At 41.0% G+C, this 25,944-nt stretch overlaps 1 long non-coding RNA gene across 1 annotated transcript in view; it reads right to left on the bottom strand.

The window, feature by feature from the left end:
* LOC121016255 (uncharacterized) overlaps positions 1–14,371 on the bottom strand; it is a 97,597-nt gene extending 83,226 nt beyond the window's left edge. The window contains exon 1 of the long non-coding RNA XR_005784180.1: positions 14,253–14,371. This is a non-coding gene — a long non-coding RNA (uncharacterized LOC121016255). The remainder of the gene's footprint in view (positions 1–14,252) is intronic.
* Between the last annotated feature and the right edge of the window lie 11,573 nt (positions 14,372–25,944).

The raw sequence follows: 25,944 nt of genomic DNA, 5'->3' as shown, positions 1-25,944 counted from the left end.
GAATGAAGATAGCATTATGTTTCCAAGCATCCAGACTGAGTCGATGAGGTGGAGTATATAAAGGGGGTGGCTGTATCTGATGCTGGGTTTTGGTGCTGGCACCTTAGAGACCCACAAGGTAGATATAAAGGAGAGGGGGTTGGTAACCCTTCCAAATCAGTCCTCAACACATCAAGGGAGGCCTGCTGTCCAGTTGCTACTGCTGATTTCCAAGCCTGCCATTACATTAGGAACCACATTTCAACAAACGCAAGAGTCTGCAACGTGGCACCTTCCATTCTTCCATCCCCCTGAACTGTATCCTGAACCTCAGAAAATTACCGCTCTGCTTTCCGTAATGAGAAAGTAGGAACATAAAAGGACAGTGTTGCATTTCCTTTATTAAAAATGTGAGAGAAAAAAGGAAACACTGTGGTTATTATTGTGGATGTTTCCAAAGAGGTAACTAAAATTTTACGGTGGCCTTGTTAGTCACTCTGTAAATCTGCTGACAGCATCTCTGTTTTAAAATCTCTTCTGCATCTCAGCAGTACAATGAAGCACACATTGGAAATTCTGATGATTTCAAACTTCAGACTTTCTTTTAAAGTAATAACTTTAATTCAGTTCTTTCTGGCATAAACTTTTTCATCCCATTATGTCAAAAATTGTATTATCCATCCATTTGTCTGTCAGAACGTCTCCCTGTGGGGCGATAGACTCCTGGCTTCTCCACTCTAAACCTCCCCATTACATCCTGCTATCAAGAGTCACAATCTTCCACGAGAGTCTCTGGTGACTTTTGACAATGTTTTACAGAGAACTAGACCAGGAAGCTCAGAGTTAAAGGAAATCTTCCATTTTAGCAATGAATATGTAATAGGCATTACACTGTGCAGTATTCCAAAAAATGTAAGGTTCATTAAGTCTTTCTAAAGCAGGGACTTCCGTGTAGCTTTGAAGGAACCTGTCTTCACAATGGCATTAGCAAATGGCACTTTGGGGCAGAGAATATTAATATTGCACATTAAGGAACAAATTTGTTTAAATGCTGTATAGCTATATGTAGATGCTCATGATCCAGAAATAAATAAAAAGTGAATTGTTGTCTAACTTTGTATGTAAATTGCCTTTTGCTTATACACATAAGAATGCTTTTTGCTCCTAAATTCCTTCATATTAACAAGCAGGAGTGTAACTAATATATAAACTAAAGTCATTCTCTTTAATGAGAATGCTAAATATTTTAAAGAAATGCACGGCTGTGAAATATTGTCAAGGGCATTTTTATACTTAAGTTTAAGAACGCTTATGACTTAACTGTTGAATTATTTAACATATTCAGCCTGGAAGCACTATTTATGTATGTTTTTTAATGTTCTTACTTATGTTGGCTTTTCTTTGCTAAGGATTTAGGACCTTTGATTTCTGTTTATAAAATTTACATTTTTAATCTCCTATTTCTGTGTATTTCCCATTTGACAGTGGCAACAATATCTAGGCTGGAAGGGGAGAAAAAAGGAAAAATCTCATGGAGTTTGAAACAAGGGTTGTACATGAGAGAAACACAAGTCACACTGCTAAAGGAATGAAGTCAACTTTGGGATCCAAAAATAAAGGTTCTGTTCAATGAACCACCTGTATAACTAAAATAATGGGTATAGAAAAGTGCCCCTGGTTTCCAAGCTTTTTCCAAGGAAGCATATGAATGGGGACGGGGAGCTGAGTTATCCTGTGCAATAATGTAATTCCATACAATCAGAATTTGCTACTTTGAGTTGTCAGCTTCTATTTTTCACCTATGTATTGTTTTGCAATTATCGCCTGGCCACAGATTTATCAGAGTAACATAAAGACACGCTTTCTCTCGTTTTTCTTCAATTAACCTTGATTTATATTTCTTAAATGGTGAAGGATTCCTCAAACATTTTGGAAGGATTCTGAGTCGAACTCCCATCAATGCCATTCAGAAAATGGAAACTGACAATCAAAGGTAGTGTGAGGGCAGGTTTTATTTGAGCTATTCCCATTAAATTCTACTCATGTGGTTAATAATATAAAAATTGTCCAGGTGACTTGGGATGGAAATGTACCTAGAATCTGCTAGAAGTGTGATTCCATATGAACTACAATTGGGGGTACAAGTGGGCAATTTTTAAGACTGGTACATTTTTGTCCAGTGATGTTTTCCTTTATAAATTATATATATATACATATATATATGTATATATATGTGTGTGTGTGTGTGTATTTATATATAACATATATATGATATATATATATTGTGTACATATAATTTATATATACAAAATAAACTATGGTATATATACATATATATATCCCAATATTACTCATCCTATTGGGCCAAAATTTTTCTTCTGCACTAAGTCAAAAACATACAATAATGAGGCCTCTGAGGGATGGGACCTCAGTCATGCAGTTGGGGGAAGAACTGAAGGCTTCCACGGCTTGTTTAAACCATTAGAGGTCTTTCTGACATTGATTTTCACTTTCATTTACCCTGTATTCTCTAACATATGTTCCACAGAGGTTATTAAGTTTACTTTAAAGAAGGGTACCCCAATTAAGTGAGCTTTGGAGATGCTGGATTAAACAAAATTCAGTAAGATTTCTCAGAGCCTTAAATATATAACTGTGCTTTGTGAATCCTCAAGAGAGAAAGGTAATAGCTATACGATTTTCCAAACATTTTGACCAGGAATCTCCTTTTCACTGTTGTTTTCCCAGAGCACCTCCAGGTGAGTGTTCCACAGAGTACACTTTGGGAAACCATGACTATTGTCAGTAAACACTTACTGAACCTAACCTACAGGACAAGTTCTGGGCTGGGAGTTCACTGTTTCCGAGAAACACGTTTCATTATCAACCACACTGTAGGAAGAGACTGTGCCAAATTTATGTTTATGGACCTAATTGTCATGTGTCTGGTGCTCAATAGTGTCTAGTGGTTAATAAGCAGGTGTTGAATGAATGAATGAAACAATCTGAAGATTTATACCGAAGTGCCCTTGTACAGATTATTATATCATTTTTTAGGTTTATCTCATATTCTAAGGAGGAGATTCTAATATAATGTTTCCTAAGTTTCACTATCACCCAGCCTCCCTAAAATTCTGCTCAGGGGAAGAACCTAAAGGAAGAGAAGTAATTTAATTTCATGAAAGATTAAAGAGATAAAAATTCATGTGCTTATACATAATGACCATGCTACTGACTCACCATTACAGCTGTGGGGAGGATTTGTACTATTAATAATGTTTTTCTTTGTTTTATAGTCTCTACTCACCTCCGCAAAACAAAACAAAAAACCTAAACGTACACATAACACACACATACACAGACATACAATATCAACTCCATCACAGAAAGGCATAAATAGAGCCTAGCTAAGACTAAGAGTTATATAATTTATTAGATTACAGAGATTTACTCTGTGCAAGGCTAACTGACCTTTTATTATTGAGTGACATACAACATTATGTTAATTTCAGGTATACAATGTAATGATTTAATACTTGTATATATGCAAAATGGTCATTACAATATGTCTAGTTAACATACATACATAGTTATAAGCATTTTTTTCTTGTGATGAGAACTTTTAAGATCTATTCTCTTAGCAGCTTTCAGATATGCTATACTATTTTTCAATTGTATTATTAATTGGAGTCGCCATACTGTACATTACATTCCCATGACTTCTTTATTTTTTTTTTTTAATTTTTTTTTAACGTTTATTTATTTTTGAGACAGAGAGAGACAGAGCATGAACGGGGCAGGGTCAGAGAGAGAGGGAGACACAGAATCTGAAACAGGCTCCAGGCTCTGAGCTGTCAGCACAGAGCCCGACGCGGGGCTCGAACTCACGGACTGTGAGATCATGACCTGAGCCGAAGTTGGACGCTTAACCGACTGAGCCACCCAGGCGCCCCATGACTTCTTTATTTTAAATGAACTGGTCTCATAAGGACTTCATACATAGGATGCCTCAGGTAGATATGTATCAGATATTATCACCATACTTCAAAACTGACATTCTCAATCATTTTTAAAATCTCTACACCTTCTTTTCTTACGTATCTAGATGGCATATGCTTATAAAAGATATTAATTTAAATTAATTGTGTTTGAGGACTGTATTAAGAATTCCAGAAAGAAAAAAAAAAGAATTCTGAGGGGTGCCTGGGTGGCTCAGTTGTTTAAGCTTCTGACTTTGGCTCAGGTCAAAATCTCACGGTTTGTGTGTTCGAGCCCCGTGTTTGGCTCTGTGCTGATAGCTCAGAGCCTGGAGCCTGTTTCAGATTCTGTGTCTCCCTCTCTCTCTGCCCCTTTCCTGCTTGTGCTCTCTCTCTGTCTCAAAAATAAATAAACATTCAAAAAAATCTGAGACAGCTCAAGTATCCAGATATGCTACTGACCAGAATTATCAATGAGTATACTAATAAATAGTGACTACAGTCCCTAACGAACTACACACCATGGCCATGAAGATATTTATGTGAATAAGGACATTTCTTTCTGTATACTGCACTTTTCCCTCAAAGGAAGGAGACCCTCTAGATAGAGGTACCTGAGTTGCCTTATTAACTTGACCCTATATCCAAAATGTCATATCTTAAAAAACAAAAAGAAACCAGGATCAAAAATCCATTGGCTCCTATAGAAGTGTTCAGGAGAAAATAGCACTCTGACTTCATGTGAGTACAAACAGCAACTGGGCATACAAATCCAAAATTCAGTGGGTACATACAGATGGGTCATGCTATTTCTAGCCCTCCACGGCAGAGCACTTCCCACCATCATCCCAGGACCTAATGAACTAAGCAGTTCACCTAGAACAGACATATGCCACTAAGTCACCTCTGAGGCACACATCAAAGTTCCAGAAGTGATGCCACAGCCAGAATGATCAAGCAGGTATTTTTCTAGAGTCGGCCATAAGGTTGAGTCTGGGGGATTAGCTAACGCATGAAAGGTCCCCTAAGCACGCAGGTCTATAAACAACTGTTATAACAAGGAAGAGTTGCCAAAGGAGTTCTGATACTAGAACAGGAACTTTTCCTTCCCATTCACTGAGCTGTAAGCAACCCAACAGCAGAAACGGTCGAGGTCTGTTAAATCTCACCACCAAGTAACTCTGTGTCTAGCCATGGTGGTAACTCAATAAATGTTAGAGAACTGGATTAAACCTCTTGTTATTTAATTTCTCACTCTGATTCTGGTTAAGGCAGAGGTAGAGGGGCTATAACTACCTCCGCCCGTTGGGTTTCTCTAGCTACAGAAAATGTTCAGAATTCAAAGACTAAATAGACAGTCCTGGTGATACTCCTGAAAACAGCCCCATAGTTCCTGCAGTGACCTTCTTCCCTTGACTCTCCTCATCAGCTGGGGTCTAGTCACTATCACAATTCATCCTTTTTTCTATAACCCAGAATTTTCTACTAATTCTGGGTTGATACAGTAAATCAATGTAACCTACCCGCAGGCCAGTGACATTCACAATGGTGCTACTGAGATACCCTGTGATTCCAAGGAACTCTCTGAATAAAGAAATAATCAAAATAACTGTGCTTTAGTTGTAGGGATAAATGTTTTCTTGGCAATAATAGGATCACCTGATGACGGGATAGATTCATCCTAGAATGACTGAAAGGTAACAACTGGTTAGACCAGTGGCTTCAAGCAACTTTTAGGGACATTTCTAGGAGCAGGTAAGGGGGAAAACGTAGCCAGAAGACACCAGACATTATCAAGGACCTACAGTGGAGCAGTGGCAGAGCAAAGTTATTTGCCATGCACAGCTTGGTGGCCAACAAAGCTGGGAAATGAACTGGTAGCAGGTTGATGTCAGGAATGCAGCAGAGAGAACAGGTGGAGAGCCCAGAAGGTAGGTGAAATACAATTATTCTAGCAGCAAAGTATAGAACACAGTCTGGACAAGAAAGTCTTCATTAATAGGGAATTCTTGCAACAAGAAGTGAAATGCAGACACCCAGGTTTCCAACAGAGCTAGAAAAGTCCATTGAGGCAACTGAGGTAGTAATAAACGGTCCTTAGTTACCAGTACAAAAATATACCGCAAGAGCTTGATTTAAAATCTAAGGACAAAAGCTCATCAGCGGTTGCCCAGGAGCAGGGTAAATGGGGATTAACAAGGGGCACAAAGGAACTTTTGAGGGCGAGAGATGTGTTCGTTATTTTGGTTGTGGTGATGGTTTCATGGGTATATAAATATTATCAAAACCTATTAAATCACATGCTTTTAAATGTGCTGTTATGGTTTGCCAGTTAAACGTCAATGAAACTCTTTATTTATTTTTATTTTATAGAGAGTGTGTGTGCGAGAGCAGGGGAGGGGAGGGAGGGAGGGAGGGAGAGGGACAGAGAATCTTAAGCAGGCTCCATGCCCAGTGCAGAGCCCAATGTGGGGTTCAATCTCACAACCCTGGGATCATGGCCTGAGCTGAAATCAAGAGTCAGACGCTTAACTGACTAAGCCGTCCAGGCACCCAAGCCTCAACAACACTCTTAATGAAAAACAAAAAAGGGAAAAATGGGAAAAAACAAAAGCAAGACTAAACCCAAGTCTAGAGTCAATGTTCAAGGCCAAAGCATGAGGAACAGCAAAGCTGAAGATGCTAAACTACTGACATGAGGATGTAGCAGTTCCTTTGTCTGCTGTGGCAAAATGGAGGAAAGGTGAGTCACAGAGATGTGACTTATCTGCCAATGTGTGCACTTATTTTGCCTGGCACTCGTACACAATTCTGATTAGACGAAAGGGTCCCACAGTGCAGATGTACAAAAGGTCTGCTGACCAGGGAGGGTCCAGTGAGCTGTTTTCAGGCGGCTTACAAGGCAACATTTATTCGGTTGGTGCACTTACCCTGGTGGACACAGGCAACTGTGTCCATTGTTAATTAGGGCCTGGTCTGCATTTCTGATGGTCCTTGGAAACTGATTTGTTGGCACACCGAGAACAGCCTATCTCTCACCAGTGGACTCGTGCAAGTCAAGCTCAAGAGACCTGTGGTGTAAAACCTAAGTGCTCATTTAATTACTTATAAGACAAGTGTTACTCTCCTTCAGACCTAAATCCTTGGGTCTGGCTGCCCGGGAGTTTTCTGTGCAAGGCCAGAGCCTCATGATAAAATGAACTCTCATCAGAAGTTTAAGTGAATCAGAACAAGGGGGATCTGTTGTATGGCTGGTGTCTTAGATGGCATCACCTGACATAGCCGTCTTGACCACAGCACAGCATTACCAGGCTGAGGTTCTCTCTCCCCTACGGGAGCCAGCATTTGCTACTGGAATCCTCCCCTTTTTCTACTTTTATATCTGATCAGCCCCTTCTCTGGTAATTATATTATTTGTGTAGATTTGCCACAATAGTGCCTCAGCTTGCAGCCAAATATTTCTGAACATGAAAGTCATCCCATCACTGTAAAGAGATTTCACTTATCTGTGCTCTGGCACGATATATGTTGACTTTACAGCCTGATCCTCAGGAGGAATTCTTTTTGTCTATTTGTATGTCCTTGGATAGACATCTGTAACTCCCAAGGAGTGACAATAGTATACATCTAATAAAAGTATGTTTCACAAATTAGTTCGTTCAAAAATTAAGTATTGTAAAGCATTAGAAACACATAACCACATATAGTACCTGTCAAAACTCTCCAACAACCAAAACACTGTTTACCTGAATCATTCAGTTATCCGATCCTGCTGGCAAAAGTTTTTACCCTACTGTTGGAAAATGAGACCTTTCTAATGGGTGCAGATCAATCTGCCTGGCCAGCAAGCATAGCAGATCTTCCTCTTCACTACAGATGCAAATCAGAACGGAGATACTCCCATCTCCTTGGTGAAAATTCACAGGACACAAAAAAGGTGCCTGGGCTCGGTGACATCAGTACTCAGAAACAGGGTTTCAGGAGCCTGTGAAAATTAGGGATATGTGTCCTCTCTGGCCTCTTTGATTATTTTGATCACAATGGGTTAGAAATTATAGGACATGAGACAGTGTCCAGTCAGTCAAGGGATATCTGTCTCCCCCAAATCTCTGTGCTAAGCAATATCAAGTTATTACCCACTCCAGGTGAGGAGTCTTCAGTCAGAGCAACCTTGAACCCCAAGCCGCAGGGGGGTGGCTCACCTGGAAATGGGGTAGCAACAGAACGGCTCTGACCACAACCTGTAGTGAATCCCTTAGAAGAACAATCTCAGGACTTTCCAGCCAAGGGAGGTGAAGAGGGAAGGAAATAATCTGATTCATTCTAATACCTTCCCTGGGGCAGGGACTGGGCCTTGTGGTAACATCCAGTCACAACTTCTGTGCTCTTCATTGGAAACATGCATTTCTCCCTAGTTCATCTATCAAGGTATTTACAGCAAAAGAGCAATCAGTCAGACTTTTATACAAAGAGATGGAGAGGATTTGTAGCCGTCACACATTCATCTGCCTGTATTTGGAGGGTGAGGGGCACATGTGTCTCTAAAACACCTTAGCTGAAAATGATAGACAGTCACCAATCTGCCAATCTCCTTTACTTCTCCTGACAAGTGTGCGGTGTCTCAGGTCCTGTTTAAAGATTAGACCTGAGGACTGCCACAGAAAATATTGTCATATGGACCTTGAGGCTGCCGTTGTCCATAAAGGGAAGGGCCAGGCCACACGCTGAAAGCTGGCACTTACACATATGGGAGGCAATTAATTAGTTGGACAATTTGTTCTCTTTGGCTCTGACGATCAAGTTGGGAATTAAGTGACCACAGTGGTCTGAGAATCAGGGAATGGGGGACATAATAATTCCCAGAATGACAAAATTGCAGGCTTTTGTAGTTAAAAGGAACATTAGGGAACCTCTAATCCAGTGATTTGTAAGCCCTTTTTAAAACTGGAACTTTATTTTCATTTTCTAAACAAAATTTTACACAGAAACGCTACACATAAAATCATATAATAATGAAACAGATCAGAAGGAAGCAGATACCTAGGGCTCTGAAGAAAAGCAGCTTGAAAACCACTGGTGAGTGACATCCCCTCATTTCACACATGGAGGGACTGAGATGCCTTCTCCAGAGTCACACATTTCTTGAGTGGCAAGAAACTGGTCTTCTAACCCCTAGTCTAGCACTTGCCCTTTTGAAGCAAAGCTGTCCTTCCAAAAGAGACCCCATGGAATTGAGGGAAACCAGTGCCTACTCTCCCTAGTCACATCAGTACCCAAGTAGTAGTAGCTGGAAGCACAGTATGAGTGGTAGCCATCGCGGAACTGATGGAGGTAGAAACAGCAGCAGCAGGGGCAAGTCATATTCATAGATGATGTGAAAGGTTTCACATTCTATCATTTGCTAGTCAGAGCAATGATGCAAGGTAGATAGGGAAGAATATCATTATCCTCATTTTACAGATGAGGAAACAGGTCTAGAAAGGTTAAGTGACGTACCTCCTCAAGGTTGTTCGTACTTAGTAGCAGAGCTGGGTCATCAAGCTCCAAATCCTGTGCTCTTGTCCCTGACCCTACAATGTTGTCCTTCTATTTCAAGCACCAAACTTTTCCGACTCCCTTCATTTCAAAAAAAAAAAAAAAAAAAAAAAAAAAAGCTGATGTGTAAATCCAGCTCATCTAAGAAAGGAGCCGTTCTGCTTGGAATCATACCAGCAGTTGGAACCTGAACAGATTCAGATCCTCCCCAATGAGGACCGTCGTGGGCTGGTTGAGGAGAAGTGTCTGCCAAAGCACAGAATTGCAAAAGTCATCTGTGTAGACTTTAAACATTTTAGTTTAGCTGAAAACTCCTCAAAGTACATTATCGGTCAATCTTCTGATGTAGACCTAAACCTTGTCTTTGCATCAGCTGTTGGGGGTTCAACTAGTCGTTCTTACAAAAACCACACCCCCAGCATCCATCAGTTACAATCTCTGATTTCAGTCTCTTTCAAATGGAATGAGAACTAGACACTTGTAAAGCCATCTGAATGTAAAATGCTCTTATTTTTTATGATCTTCCTCCAATCCTCTGCAGATGTCTTACACATGCCTAATTCAACAGCACATTTTTTTTTTTTTAGTGTCTTGCTTTCATCGAGTAGCCCCAAAGTGTGCATTTCAATAGCAGAGGAACAACTCCCTTCTTTTTGCGGTAATATTTCATCAATTACTAGATATTTAACTAAATCACACAATAACAAGAACAATCTGTGTAAGCCCATTGGAAAACAAACACACCAGGCTACGCGTTAGCAAATAGCTCCACTGATGGTGGCAGAGAGGCAACGGTTCAGTGAAAAGTAGCCTTCCTGGCCACACACATCCAGCAGGCCGTGTGCACTGTCTGGATGGTTTATCATTGAGAAAAGGCAGTGTTCACGCCCACAAACTGTTGGGCAGAGCTCTGTCCAAAGAGCTTAACCTAAATTCAGAAGTAAATGACCTTGGTTATGTTATTTCCAAGGATGTGCTGGGAAGTTTCTTTGATATGCCGGTATCTCAAAAAAGAAAAAAATTTTAAAAGTCTATTCTTCTTCATCCATTGCACCTATAATTAATACAGGATGCTTCACCTTGAACAGATCCTTGAAGAAATGTCACTGCCCAAACCATGAGTATGAGGAGAACAGACCCTGATTCAGAAATGTAACATGTGATGCCTTTCTTAAGCATTCTGAGTCTAGTCAGTTCTATGGCTCTCAACTTATGGAAGGCTGTATGTGATATGGGAGTTGTAAATGTAAATGCATTTAGAAAACAAATGTAAAATGTGACATGCTTTAAATTGGGTACTCTTATCATCACTTCATCCTTCCCGACAGTGCCCTTCCTCTCTCTGCACCATGCACACCTCTCCCGAGAATCCCTTCCAGCCCTGGACCATCGCTGTTCACACGCTTAGATTTCCTAGGACTTTAGGGGCTGCAAGATCCACACCGACGCTGTGGCTTAAGACTCACAAGCCTGATCAACCTTAGGATGTCCTAAAAGGGACCCCAAACTTCGGTGGGTACCCGGCATCAGAAACTGTAGTGAAAAGAGAAAATGTGAACTGGTAGCTATAGTCCACACAAATCCTCTATTACCCTCGAGATGGTCCACTTGCAAAATGGCAATATTTTTGTGTGCTGCCCTCAAAGTCCCCGCTCAAAGAATGCTGGTAGTAAAGCTGTATTTCTGCATTGAGGGCTTTCTGAAGAGCGCATTTAGGTGGGAGCTAGCCTTTTCTTCCAGAAACAGCGAGGGCTATCCGTCAATCTACCAGCAAGCCGCTCGTCAGGTTCACTCGACAGAGGGTTAGGGCAGCAAGCCCCCACAATAATGTGGAAACAGAAATATTACAAAGTAAAGGCTTATAAAATAATAAAAATTCTACTTACTCCAGATACCTCCCTGTGCCTTTGGCAAAATACCTTAAGCATTCCACATACGGCGGGCATTGTCTTTATAAGATGGCACCTCATAAAATGGTATTAAATATCACCAACGGGGCTTCATATTTCATCCGGCAGGGTTTAGGCCAGGCATGTTCTATATCACACATTATTAGAATGACATCTGCTTTGCAAGTTGTGTACCCAGGAGCCTACCCGGATCACTCATTTCAGCACTCATTCTCGAGGCTTCTGTGCCTTCATAATGCCTAATATGTTTAACTCATTTTGAACAGAAGTCTAAAGGCTGCCACGGCCCTCTGGCCAAAACTGTAGCTGTCAGACAATGGTGCCAGCTATCATACATTCCTCATTTATCATTAGTGGTGATGCAGTTGTACAGAAAAACGTACCCACTGTACTGAGAGCCTGTCAATTGTTCCCCCCTATAAAACTCCTCTTCTCAAATAGGGACATTTCTCTGCGGAGGCCTTGCCATTACATTTCGCTCCTTTTCCCACAACACTGAATTTATAATGCAAAGAAAATGGGGAACATATATTCATCCAAATGGCCTCTCTGCTACGAGACGAATAAGGAGATCAGCAATGGCAGCGTCGGTGCAGGACCGCACACGTGCCATTGGGGGAAATTAATAGAATCAGCCCAGAAAGAGTGAGCAGGAAAAAAGAGAGAGGGAAAAATCACCCACAGGTTTTGTGCTGAGGTTGGACCTTGAATAATAAAGGCATGCATCTGAGAGTTGCAATTCTCTTCAGAATCACTGCTCTGCCACCAGAGTAGGATGTGGGTGCTACAAGCCTGCCCCCGTGAATTTGGAGGTGAATTTCTCCAACTTTCTGCTCCTCATTTGATGCCCGACAATGATTCCTCAGGTCTCCTTTTCCCCACCTGTAAACTGCGCGTCTGAAATCGGCTTCCAGCCCCAGAGGCCACCCAGGTTTTTCACCAATGTTTACAGCATGCTCGAGGAGGGTCTTTATATTTTAAAAAACAGTCAGATGGTGCTCCTGATTATCGTTATCATTGAGATTGTGATTCCTATCAGGACTGTGAAGCTCTGACCTCACTGCTCTTGTTCTCCCTCTACCCACACGGCTGCCTCTTCCCACTCACACATTTTGGCCACCCCTCTTGTATTTCTGCGGGGAGAAAAATGGACGCAATTAAATGTATCTGAGATGCCTCTAGGTTTGTTCTGGTGTCTTCAAAGAGAGAGCGTTAAAGTGGTTATAGTAATGATAAGGCATCCTTGTTGACTTCAAAGGGAGAAGCCTGGCAAATGGATTTATTCCCATGCTATTTTTGTCAGAGCAGTTATTATCCCATTTTAGCGATGGGAAAACAGAGTGTCTTGCCTAAGGACACGGATAGGAATCAGTTCTAGAAAGAGCATGAAAAGCATCGCCACAGGCTTCTGAATCTTGCCCCAGTTCAGACCATTTTTCCTGCAGCAGCAACAACAAACCTCATCCTCAGAGACAGCAAACCTCGGGGCAGGTAAATGCAGCCGGAAAGAAATCATCGATTTGACACACCCTGTAAGGTCACCAAATGAGACATGGGAAAATGAAGGGGTAAAGATTTGTTCTCTACTGCCCTTTCTTCTCCAGAACCCAATCCTGTCTTTATCAGAGGTAAAACCTGCCCCCAGGGCTAGGTGGATGGACTGGGACAGCTTGTGGCACTAATGACCAGCCCTTGGCCGAATAAACTTTTAACAATTTCCCTGCCATCCACCCCTTGAGGTTTTCCACTCGTTCCTGGATGGGGAAAGTAGTCAAGACCTTCAAAGGCCCAGACAAGCCCTGTGGCTAAGGACTTCCACTGAATATTCTTTAAGACATACCTTGACTCGCTTTCTACAATCTTTTACACAAAGTGTAAAATCTTTACACAAAGTGTGCCCTACATTTTCTAGGCTCTAGGCCAGGGGTCTCCAATCTATTTTTTTTCTCATTTCCACAACGCTGTTTCTCCAGTTCCAGAACTTTCTTCCTCTTCTCTCCCAGTTGTTTCCAGGAGCTCACACATCTTTGGCTGAACAACCTCTTCTCTGCCCCAGTGTTTTTTCTCTAAAACCACCCTTTACTACAAAATACGTGCCCTGGAAACGCACGATGATTAACTGTCCTGCTGGTTATAGTCTCAAAATATAGTCTCTGAGTTCCCTAATCTTCTTTAATTTTCTCTTCCTTTCCTCTAAATCACCTTTCACCTTGTTTCACCCACTTGCTCACAGTGATCCAAGGTTATGTATTCAGAGCATGTTCTCCGTCCGATCCTCACAGGGAATTTATGGTTTCTAGTGGAGCTGTTCTACTGAAGACTTGATCAACTTTAATATTTTTCTTATATCCTTTGGCACTGTTCATTCCAAGTCAAGGCTGGAAACTTAGCACTGCCGCTGGATTAGAGATGAATGGGTCAATTCAATTCAATTCAAAAAGTGCTACAGTGCCATGTAATTCATTAAGCACTAGAGATATATAAGACATCGTTCCTCTCCTTAAGGGGCTTATAGTTTAGTTGGAGAGATACAAAGGATGCCTGTGAACTTGATATATAATACTGCAGGGCAATAAAACCATAACAGTCTAACAAAACGATAAGAACAATAAAAGGTCAGAAGACTGGACTATGCAGACAAGAATGAAAAGGAAGCACTTTGTGGAGAACATGAGTCGTGTTCTGAACTGGAAGGAACTGGACGATCCGAATGATTAGACAGGGTGATGGAGGACCTTTCAACTGGGAGTGACAGTAGGATGAGAGCCCACGAATGAGGTCACTGCCTTTAAGTCATGTGAAGAAACAGAAGAGATTAACCCTGGCTTAATCAAGCTTTGTAGCTCGTTACCTCAGTCATGGCTTGGAAGGACTTTCTATCTTCTTCTTTTCCTGAAACCGTCATGGTCATTGGTTCAGCCACAAGAAATTGAAGAAACAAGCAGCACATGGATTTCCACTGGGCTGGTGGCTCTGGGGAAACAAGAACACACTTTCACCAGGGTAATCAGCTGGCCAGAGTAATCATGACTCTGTAGTTAATTCTACAAATTGTCAGAGAGCAATGAAGGATGAAGGCGAGCACTCTTGGACTCTCCTGATAGCAGAAACAACATGGTGTCTTCTTCATATATGCCAGCCACTCTCTTTCTGATCTATGGGTTTTCTAAGTGAAGCCATGCCCCTACAACGTTGTCATAGCAAGGCTTAGAGTAGATGCTGGAAATTCCTGCGTGAATGTCCAATATCAACAAAATTGTGAACTATTTCATTTTTACAACTGCTACCTCCCTAAGTTGTCCCACCCACTGCACCATCTCCACCACCCAGAGCTTTGGTCTAAGATGTTTGTGCCAGGAAGACAAAGAAACAAATATATGTTGAAAGAGTATGTATGTTTTACCAGGGGATTATTTCTAAATTCGCAATTCAGAATAGCAATGCATCTTTAATGGCGGTATTTCAGACACTATAACAAGTTGACAAAATAGTTGTCTCTTGCTTGCTGGGAAGGTCGGTGGGGAAGACTTTGACTTGCCCCTAAATCATCCTACGTGAGTCATCTTACTCTGCCTAATTTTATGTTCACTGTCTACCTCAGCATCAGTCTTTACCCAGAGAGATAAAGACCTAGAAAAGTCTAAGTTCCATGTGGACAAGGACTTTATTTGATCATTACTTCCTGAAATCCTAAAGCTATCAGACAGTCTACATTTAGCAACTCACTGACCAGCCTCCCTAGGTGCTCCAGCTTGGGCTATTTGGATAGTGCTTTAAACCAGCCCTGAGAAATATAAATTACAGACTTCCCTGGCCTCAGAAATCCCACCATCTGTCGCACAACCTTTCTCCATGCCTTCCTGGCAGTCATTTCAATTTCCATGACAAGGGAGAAAAAAAAAACGTCGTGGTCTGTGCCACAACTTGAAGGTTCATTTAATGTAGATTTTGATGAGTGAACTGTACAATAACCCCAAGTTGGAGGTGTATTTTTTAAACTGAAGGTGAGAGACCAATTAGTAGCTCTAACTCCTTAAGCAGATGGTTATCATATGATATCGGAGGTGCCTGTCCTGTCCTTTGCCATTAGAAAGTCATCTTTTTCCTAATGTCTTTCTCTACAAAGGAAGAATATTATACAGACAGACTGCATGGACTAGATAACTCTATGAAGTTCAGTTTTTAGCAGGACATTGGAGCCTGGGAATCTTGTTCTTGAATTACTGGACAATATAGCTCCTAAAAACTGCCTCTAAGATAAAATGCAAGGGGAGAGTTTCAGGGCAGGCAGAGAAATAAAGCTGATAAGATTCTCCAGTTCTGGGCTCCCTCCCAAGCTGGGAATGGTAGACATGCAACAGTCGCTCCTCAGCTACCTGCAAGGGATCCTCCCCTTCTGTGGCTCTGAAAACTCATGCTTCCTTTACAGGAAGCAAAGTGGAACTAGGAGTCAGAGGGACCTGGTTTAAATTCCAGCTCTCTCCTTTAGAAGTTGGGGCTTGAACTCCCCAGCCTGTCTCCTGTCCTGCAGGACTGGGCTAATACTAACAACTTTAAAGAGAGATGAAGATTAAGTGAAACTTCAAGTAAAAAGTCACGACACCTGACACTTTTGTCTTCCCTCAAAATATCAGGGAAGAGAGCACTGTGCCAAGCACTGATGCAGAGGAAGTTAGGGATCAAAACACAAGGTCATCTGGATACTAGTCTGGTTGCAGTCAATGCAGTTGTTAGAGCCCAAACTCCAAAGTCTGATACATGTGGGTTTGGTTCTCATTCCTACCACTTGTTAGGTATGAGTTTGAGCAAGATATGTAACTATTCTGAACCTCGGTGCCTTCAGGTGTAAAAGGGGACAATATCTACCTTGTTCATAGGATTGATATGATGATTAAAGGGGACTGCCTGACCCATGATAAATACATCTTTTCCACCTTCCTTTCTTCCTTCCATTCCCCCTTTCCTCTTTCTTTCCCTCTTTGCTGTCATCCACTCTTTGCCATATTCCAAGCTGCTATTATTTTCAGTATCCAGAATGGACTATACCGGGGCTTCTGCCCCTGGAGACCCCCAAGCTTTCCTCTGTACTCAAGAGTGCAGTGCTCCATTCTTGGGATAAAGAAGTAATGGCACAAGGAACTCTTAGGATCTGGCTAGGTGTTGCTGCTTGCCAGGTCCTTGGTGCTGAATTCAAATCCTTTCCCTCTTGCTGGGCCCAGTTTCTTCACCTATAAAGTGAGAGGATAAATCAGGGTCTCCCATAGGTCCACAGACTAAGGCTTCTAGTTGAGACCTAACCTGTCTTCTCATGCAGCCCCCGCCTTCTGCAAGTCGCCTTTCTCTCCAGCCATCAAAACTCTACCCAGGCATCAAATTCTAGCTCAATGCCTTCTACTACTTCCCACGTTTACCAAATGTATGCACAAATGCACACTGAGATAGGACCACTCAAACAGGATTTACTGGGAGTCTGCTCTGGTCCTCATTACATCATAGAGTCTATCCTGATTTTTGATAGTCTCTGAATACACACAAAACAATGTAATATTTAGTCTCTACCAGCTTCTTGAAGGCAAAATAAAAAACTGTTTTATGTACAGTACCTAACAACTTATAAATGCTTCATAAATGGCTCCTGAAAACTTGCATGATTAAGTGACTAAGATAATTATCTTGTAGGAAAATCTTGGCTAGTGACTGGGTAGTAAATCCATTGAGGCCAAGGATTTTGAACTTTTTTGTATCCTATGCAGCATCTAGCACTGTGTACAAAATGTAGTAGGTACTCAAAAACACATGATGGCCTTTATACTACAGACATTATCTCTATTTTTATGATGAAACTCTTCTGAAAGTACTGAGGAATGGTCTTCAACAAAAGCCCAGAACTAGAACTGTTCCTAAGGCTGACACGACAAGGGCCATTAGTTTGAATGGTTCTTGGAGCTACTATGTAAAGAAACAAAGCAGCTCTCCAAAAGGTTGTAAAAATGTCCTAAGGTCCATATGCATATAAACAAGTGGTCCAGAAATATCTTTCCTCGCCGCCACCAAAAATGTCTCCTCCATCCTTAACACACACACATATTCCAACTTTGGAGGACCTGCCTTCTTCAAGGACTTTCCTGACACTCAGCATTTTTTCTTTGTATAAAATAGTAGAGATTTGGGGTCAGGGCACATGGGGAGGAGGATGGCAAGGCACTTTTTGCCTTGAACCCTGTGCCCGCTCAAGAGATAGTTGAAAGCCTCTAGGAATGGCTCTTATTAAAGTAAGCATCATCATAGTTGTCTCCTTCTCCCCTACCCCTCCTCCTCTTTTCCTTCCTCTTCCTTTCCTCTGGCTCTTCCTCCTCCCTTTCCTTCCTTATCTCATCCATTGGTGATCCCTCTATACAAATGACTTCTATCAAAATACATGCTACAAACAGGTTTCCCACTCCTGGGTTTGAGCAGTTAGCCCATTCAAAATATCTTAGCCCCTGTTGGACCAGGTACAGCAGCACCCTGCTTATTCTTGACCAGCAAGCACAGCCTACTTTCCGGTTTTTGAAGTCCACAAGGAGTCAGTTAACTCTCTAGTGAAGAATGGGATCCTGTGACACTGAAGCTCCTGCTGTCTGATTAAATATTGAGGAAAAGAGTCCATGGATTGATTCACCCTCTGTAAAATTAGGTTTGAAATAAAACCCCTGAAGGGCCACACTCCCTAGTCTGCCAGGGGCCATGCTCTCCAGGGCAGGACAATTAGAGTTAATTGAGTGATCCCACAGAAAGCATGCATGCAGTGAAAAGCTCTACAAGTATCACCTAAAAATCAGCTGGGCATTCAAGGGGTTAAGCCAGGATCAGCAGACCAAGGAGGCCAATTCTGCCTGTGGCTCCCACCAGTCAAGTCTGTTGCTGAGGGCTATAGACACAGCTTGTACTTTTGACTCAGCACAGTCATTTTTAAGGAAATAATCACTCCAAGTTTATAGTGGAATCAAACTGATAATCTGGAAGTGTGATTGCTTCCCCAGTTAACTAATCAATCCCCTATCTTTTAAGGGTAGAGACAGAGAAAGCATATAGGAGCAGATCAATAATCAAGTGAGTTCCCTTTCTTTCATTTGTTTTTATAGATTATAGTTATTTTCTTGAGTAAATTTTTAAATCATAGAATATAATAAATGATTCCTATGGGTTTTTTTTTTCCTATCCAGGATTACTGGAAAAATTGATGGGAGGTGTATTCCATTAATGTGTGCACACACCTTTTCTGAATACCTACTAAGTGCCAGGTACAGAACTGAGAGCTTTTAAACACATGCTCTCATTCCATTGAGGGCTCTTTCATCTACATAGGAGGCCCAAGTAAAAGAGTTGACATTTTAAGGCCCCTCCTAAGTTTTATTTTTTCTTCTGTGATTAGACTATTTCTCATTATCTCCACCCAAGGCTGGTAAATTTTTAGAGAATTTATTTGCCACATTTCTCCCTATTATTAAGCCCAACATGGTGCCAAGGAAATCACGCTAAACAGCACTTGTCATTGTGGCCCTACTTCATCCTGGCATCAAGCTAGACACAGCACACAGTGATTCAGAGAGGTCCCAGCAGCCCTACCTGTTAAACTATTATGATCACAACACAGCAGTGAGGCTGAAGCTTGAGGTGACATCAGTGACAATCCCTCAGTGACATTCATGCCTGTTTTACTCTTTCCATCCATCTGCATACCCATGCATCTATCCATCCAGAACACCAGCTGAATGCTATTATGTGCCATCTCTGCCTTCACTGAGCTTCCCATCTAGGGCAGAAGAAAGGTGTCATCGAACTAACACTGTATAAGGCATGATGATCTCGAAGGGAGTACAGACCAGAGCAGTGTTGATTCTAAGTGAGAAGACTGGAAAAGGCTTCACAAAGACTGAGCAGAGTCTCCTAAGTTCAAAACAGCATTTATAGATATGTTCCCAATTACAAAGGCATAATATGTCTAATATTCAATAGGTTATGTTTGAATATATAGAAAGTGAACAATATGTGAAAACACAGAAAAGCACAAAATGTGAAATTACCCTTAACTGGGCACATGCACCCCAATGTTTATAGCAGCACTAAGGACAACAGCCAAAGTATGGAAAGAGCTGAAATGTCCATGGACTGATGAATGGATAAAGAAGATGTGGTGTGTGTGTGTATGTATGTGTGTGTGTGTGTGTGTGTGTGTGTGTGTGTGTGTATATATATATATAATGTAATACTACTTGACAATCAAAAAGAATGAAATCTTGCCATTTGCAACAATGTGGATGGAACTAAAGTGTATTATGCTAAGCAAAATAAGTCAGTCAGAGAAAGACAAATATCATATGACTTCACTCATCTGTGGAATTTAAGATACAAAACAGATGAACATAAGGTGAGGGAAGCAAAAATCATACAAAAAACAGAGAGGGAGATAAACCATAAGAGACTCTTAAATACAGAGAACCAACTGAGAGTTGCTGGAGGGGTTTTGCGGGGGAGGAAGGGCTAAATGGGCAAGGGGCATTAAGGAGGACGCTTGTTGGGATGAGCACTGGGTGTTACACAGAAGTGATGAAATCACTAAATTCTATTCTTGAAATCATTGAAATCATTATTACACTATATGTTAACTATCTTGGATGTAAATTAAAAATATAATTTTAAAAATAATAAAATAAAAAAATTACCCTCAATTTGACCTTAATTCCTTCTTCTACTGAAGTCTCTAAAACAAACAATTTAAGTCCCTCCCTCCCACTTTCCAATCTCAGTTTCCAAAGCATTAGCAGTGCAGGGCATATGCTTTGAGACTTGTAATTCGCTCTTAGGTAAATATGTCATTCTACCCCCTCTCCGAACACATGCACAGAGGCCAAGACAACCAGTTCTGGAATCTAACTGGCTGGTTTCAAGTCTCAGCTCAACCACCAACTGGCTGTGTGACCTTAGGCTATTCACTTAGCTTCTCTCTGCAGTATTTTTCTAGAATGTAAAATACAGTTAGTAAAAGTACATATTCTAGGTCTGTTTTGAAATTTAAACAAAGAAAATGAATATAAACAGTACCTGGTACTTAGAAATTCTCAATAAACACAGTGGTACTACCACATACACACATGCATACTTTGTTTTAAAAAGTAAAATCAAACTAGCTATAGTATACTGTTAATATTTTTGAATTAATTAAACTTATTCATCTCTTCCCAAATTAGTCTATGTTGGTCAATTTGATTCTTTTTCAATGACTGTATTCTAGTCTCATTCCAGAATTGATTTACCCAATCCAGATTATCATGAAGAAACCTTGTACCTACACTTTTATGCATTCCTCCTAGTATTTGTACAGGGCAGATTCCTAGAAACATGATTTTCGGTCACAGGGTATGTGCATTTGAATTTTGATTAGTTACCAAACCAGCTTTCAAAAAAATTTACAGGCCCAGTGATTCTTTATGCCAGTGCTCATTTCTCCTGCCGTCACCAACCGTGGCATCTGCTATTGTTTGTACTTGCCTTTATCGAAGTATTAGTAGTAATGAATATTGACATGAAATGATTAACTACACAAAAGATTTTAACGTTTATTTATTTTTGGGACAGAGAGAGACAGAGCATGAACGGGGGAGGAGCAGAGAGAGAGGGAGACACAGAATCGGAAACAGGCTCCAGGCTCTGAGCCATCAGCCCAGAGCCTGATGCGGGGCTCGAACTCACGGACCGCGAGATCGTGACCTGGCTGAAGTCGGACGCTTAACCGACTGCGCCACCCAGGCGCCCCACAAAAGATTTTAAATGGTATCTAGAACATCAAAATTTAAGTAAAAGGCTCTTACTAATGGAGCATCTTTTCTTATTCTTGAATTTATTATCTTTTGCCTATATTTCTTGTACTTTCTTTTTATTACTGATTTATGGAAGTATTTGCATGTTTGCATATTAATCCTATAAGAGATAAACAAATACATTCTCCCCATCCTGTCTTATAACTTAGTTTAATGTTGAGTAGAATGTAGATGAATAAAAGTTTGGTGAGGAAGGAATTTTAAGAAGGGGAAACAGCATCTCCAAAGACACATGAGTTTGTTTGTTTGTTTGTTTGTTTGTTTGTTTGTTTGTAGAGAGAGAACAGGGAAAGAGAGAATCTTAAACAGGTTCCACACTCAGCACAGAGCCCAACATGGGGCTCGATCTCACAACCCTGAGATCATGATCTGAGCTGAAATCAAGAGTCAGACACTTAATTGATGGAGTCACCCAGACACCCCTAGAACAGGGCTCTTAACTGAAGGTCAGATTCTGAGAAATTAGGCAGACTTTCGTGGTTGGAACATATATGGACATGCAACTCGAAAAGTAGTCATATAATTGGTCTTCAATGCCATCCTAAGAAATATGATCTTTATTCTGAAGGCAACAGTAAGCTACCAAGAACTAAAGAACAAAAGAGTGACAAAATCACACTGAGAGTTCTCACCATGGGTCAGAGTTTTAAAACAGTTTGGGATCAAGGCAATATCACCATATTGCCCAACCTCAGGGAGAATACCAGCCACCATTCACTTCTATAGGAATAGAGGTCCACTGGACTTGTACAAATCAAGTGTTGGTCAAGGATCCTTTGGAGAGTTTGAAGAAAGTCAAGAAGCTTCTCCTCAGTGGAATTCACACACACACACACACACACACACACACACACACACACACACACAACTTCGCATTTAATTTTAGAGTCTTCACAGGCATAACGGTATCCATTGGCTTGGAGGCTCAGTTACCCATGGGGCTGAATCCCTGCTCTAGGACTGAGAACTTGAAACTAGAGGATAGTTTGGGTTAAACCAAATTACAGCAAATTTTAAACTTTTACCTCTAGGCCACGGAAACATGCTCTGGAAGGCAAGGCCGTTCACAGAAAGCATTCTGTCCAACAGAAATATAATGCAAGTCACAGCTGTGGTCACATACTAAGTTTAAGTTTTCTGGTAGCCACATAATAAAAGTAAAATGAAATAGGTAAAATTAATTTTAATAATATATTTTATCTAACTCAGTACATCTAAAATATAATTATTTCAACATGTAATCAATATAAAATGTTATAAATTAGGTATTTTACATTTTTTTCATACCATTAGAAATCTAATGTGTATTTTATACTTCCATTGCGTCTCAATTCAGACTAGTCCCATTTCAAGGGCTCAACAGTCACATATGTTAACACAGTGGACAGCACAGTTTCAAACCACTTTATCATATTTCCTTTTCTTCAAATCCATTTTCCTCCATAACATCCTTTTAAACCTAACTAGGCATCACTAAACATGCTAATTCTTAGTTCCATCAAACTCTCTTCTTAGACCTTTCTACTATAGTATGAATGTCAAACAGTAAAGTTTTCTCTCCATGAATCATGATACTTTAGGGTTGGCATCCCATCGCAGAGTAGGAAATGTTAATCCAGTAGGGGAAAAAAATTAAAATATCAGGAAAGAAGAGAGAAATAGTTCTTTCAAGGCAGGTAGTATATCATAAATCACAGCATTTTAGGAAGCACTAGGGCCTAGAGCTGGATCTTTGTATGGCTGCTCTCTGCCCCATGACCAGGCAATTCCAAACTGGGCAGTGTTTACATGGGCATTTTCTCCACTTTAGTGCAGAAGATTGAGACAACAGTGAAGGTTCCTGACTTAGGATCCAGAGGATCCTAAAACAACAGAACACCAGGCTAGCCCAGTCTATCCATGTCATTTTACAGGTGCCGGGGGGGGGGGGGGCGGGCCCAAGAGGGAAACAGCCTCAGAAATGTTGTCTATGGAGAAATATTATATTCCCAGAATAAAGTATATTTGGGAGATAGCATCGTGACAACATTACTCCATGCACATGCCTAAAAAAATTAATAGGACCTTCCCAGAAAAAAATTGAATATGAAGCTTTATTGAATTGATGGATAAATATTAACAACTAAACATGAAGAAAAAGGAAAAATAAAACAACTCCCTGAAGTGTTTATTATTGCAGAAATAATATAGCATTATTTTCTACATCTAAAGACGCTATTAAGTGCTGCAGAGAATCATCCTATGGCCACATGCCACTGAATGGCACTGGATTTGCAGGGATTCAGAGACCAAGACACTCAGGGAACCTGGCTCAAGTTCAAAACCCTAGGATCACTCCATTCTTTCCTTCCAAATGAGAGAAAGACATGCTTGGTAGTGTCACGATTTCGGCTATAAGCAGCAGCCTTCTAATTAAAAATAAACTGAGTCCATTATTTCTATTTACAGCTTTCCACAATTTAGCAGCAATGTGAAGATAGAAAGAGATGCTGGAAGCATATGTTTAAACCTCCCAAATGCTTTTGAGAGCATCATTAGAGTAAACATCCTGTCAATGTGTTTCTTTACCTTCAATACCCATCTCTAAAGGGCTTCCCAAGTTGTGTAAGGGCAGCATAAATAGATTTATCTTTGGAAGGAATGGTCCAGGAAAGACACAGCTATAATTAAATTAGTAATTAGAAAGAGCCATGCTCCTACCTCCAGACAGTCCATTGTATACTTTCATTTTTCCCATCGATATTGGAAGATGGTAAGGATAAGGAAATGGGGTGGAGGAAGGCAAAAAAACCCCAAAAAAACAAAAAAAAAGGAGATGAGACAGGGAAAAGAAAATTTCAACGGGCTTTATGAGTGGATACCTTGGTTGAATTTCAACATGAAAAATGTTCCATAAATATTTGCTGAATGGATCTTCCAGAGACCAATGGCCACCTCCAGACATTCTGAACACATGTGGCATTATGGGATGCATGTGGCAGTTTCTCAAACTCGGCATTATTGACATTTGGGCCAAATGACTCTTTGTTGTGAGGACTGTTATCAGCTCCCCAGACTTCTACCCACCAGATGTCAGTAGTATCCCCCCCAACACACACACACATACATACATCCCCCAAGCTGTAACAACCAGAACCATCTCCAGATATTATCGATTACCCCTGGAGGCAAATCAACCCTGGTTGAGAACTACTGGTGAAGGTGTACCATAAGCCTCCACCCATTCATTTATTCACCAAATCTGACTGATGTATTCAGGCATTGTTCGTTCTATTTAGAACACTGATCAATGTACTTGTCTCTACCCTCAAGTAGTTCCCAGTTTAGGAGCAGAGAGAAACTTTAAAGTAAAAAGACATGAGAGATTGTGGGTTGACTCCTAAAATACGGGCCTGCAGTCCGTCCTAAGGACATTTGGAAAATGTACCTTTAATTGCAACAAAGGTAATATACTTAGAAAAGTTGTCAGAGAAAATCCAGTTAAACTTAGCGAGGATTTCTGCTCTGCTAGGAGGTTACATATTAAAGATGAATGTGAAGGCTCTCAGAGAAGCGGTGAGCCTGGCCCCTATACGTCTTTGCTGACTTCATAAAAAACAAGGGTGCCACTTTGTGACCCGTGAGGGTCTACAAGAAGATTGTGTAACATGCAGTATGCCTTCGATCCAAATAAACTCCCAGATTATTAAAAGGATGTTTTTTCCCTCTAGAGGTCAAGGTGAGTCACCGGAGCTTTTTCCCTGTTATTAACCAAGCACTAGATATACAAGGCTTAGATATTAAAAGGCATTAGCCAAGGCATCATGGCCATCTGGTTTAGAGCAAATGCAAAACTTGAGGGGGAAGCTGCATCACTTACAAAGCAAGTAAATGGCCTGAAATATTAGAAGCCATGTATACAAACCCATTCAAATTTCTGTGGCCAAGTGACAAGGGGGTATAGCCAGTTGTCTGAGCACCTGAGGCCAGCCTCTCCCTAGTGTAATTCCAAATAGAAAAACATATATAACTACTGACTTACCTTGACCCAGAACTGCCAACAAATCTCTACATTCTTTCAATAATCTGGGCGTTTATTTCCACCAAGAAGTGTGGCGTCTGTACCACAATGAAACAGGCCCCCATCTGATCTCTACAGCTGCCCCCACCCCTAGGAAGGAAGGTTACTCACATTGCCTACTCATATAAAGACCGCTGGCCTCAGAATATTTACAGTGAATCCAAGTTAAAGAAGTATGTAAACCTAATGAAGCCATGAAAACACCCCAAAGTTGGAATCATACTATCTCCATGCCTTTTGAATGATAATTTTAATGCAGATGAACCTGGCAAAAAAAGAAGAGTATGAAGAAGGGTAGGGATGACTGTTTCAGGCCTAAATGAGTCCCAGGCTTTATGACATCTTTGTTGATGGCTGTTTTCTTCAATATGATTGTTTCTATCACATCATAGAAGTTTCTCAGACCAGAGCCCACTGACTGCACTTCTCACATCAGAGGTTTTTCCTGTCTCCTAAATGCCCAGAATAGGAGGAAGATGGTGCTGGGACAAATCATGCAGGCAAACAGGAAAACATGGCCACCTCCAGATCAGACAGACCTTGAGAGGTGCTTCTGAGGACTCACTAACTGGAGCTACACTGAGACAGACTGGACTGGCCTGGGTTTCCCTCCAAGAGTTCCC

This window comes from Herpailurus yagouaroundi, unplaced genomic scaffold (assembly GCF_014898765.1).
Source record: "Herpailurus yagouaroundi ecotype Mexico unplaced genomic scaffold, PumYag 210, whole genome shotgun sequence".
NCBI lineage: Eukaryota > Metazoa > Chordata > Mammalia > Carnivora > Felidae > Herpailurus > Herpailurus yagouaroundi.
This window is presented reverse-complemented; position numbering and strand designations above follow the sequence as displayed.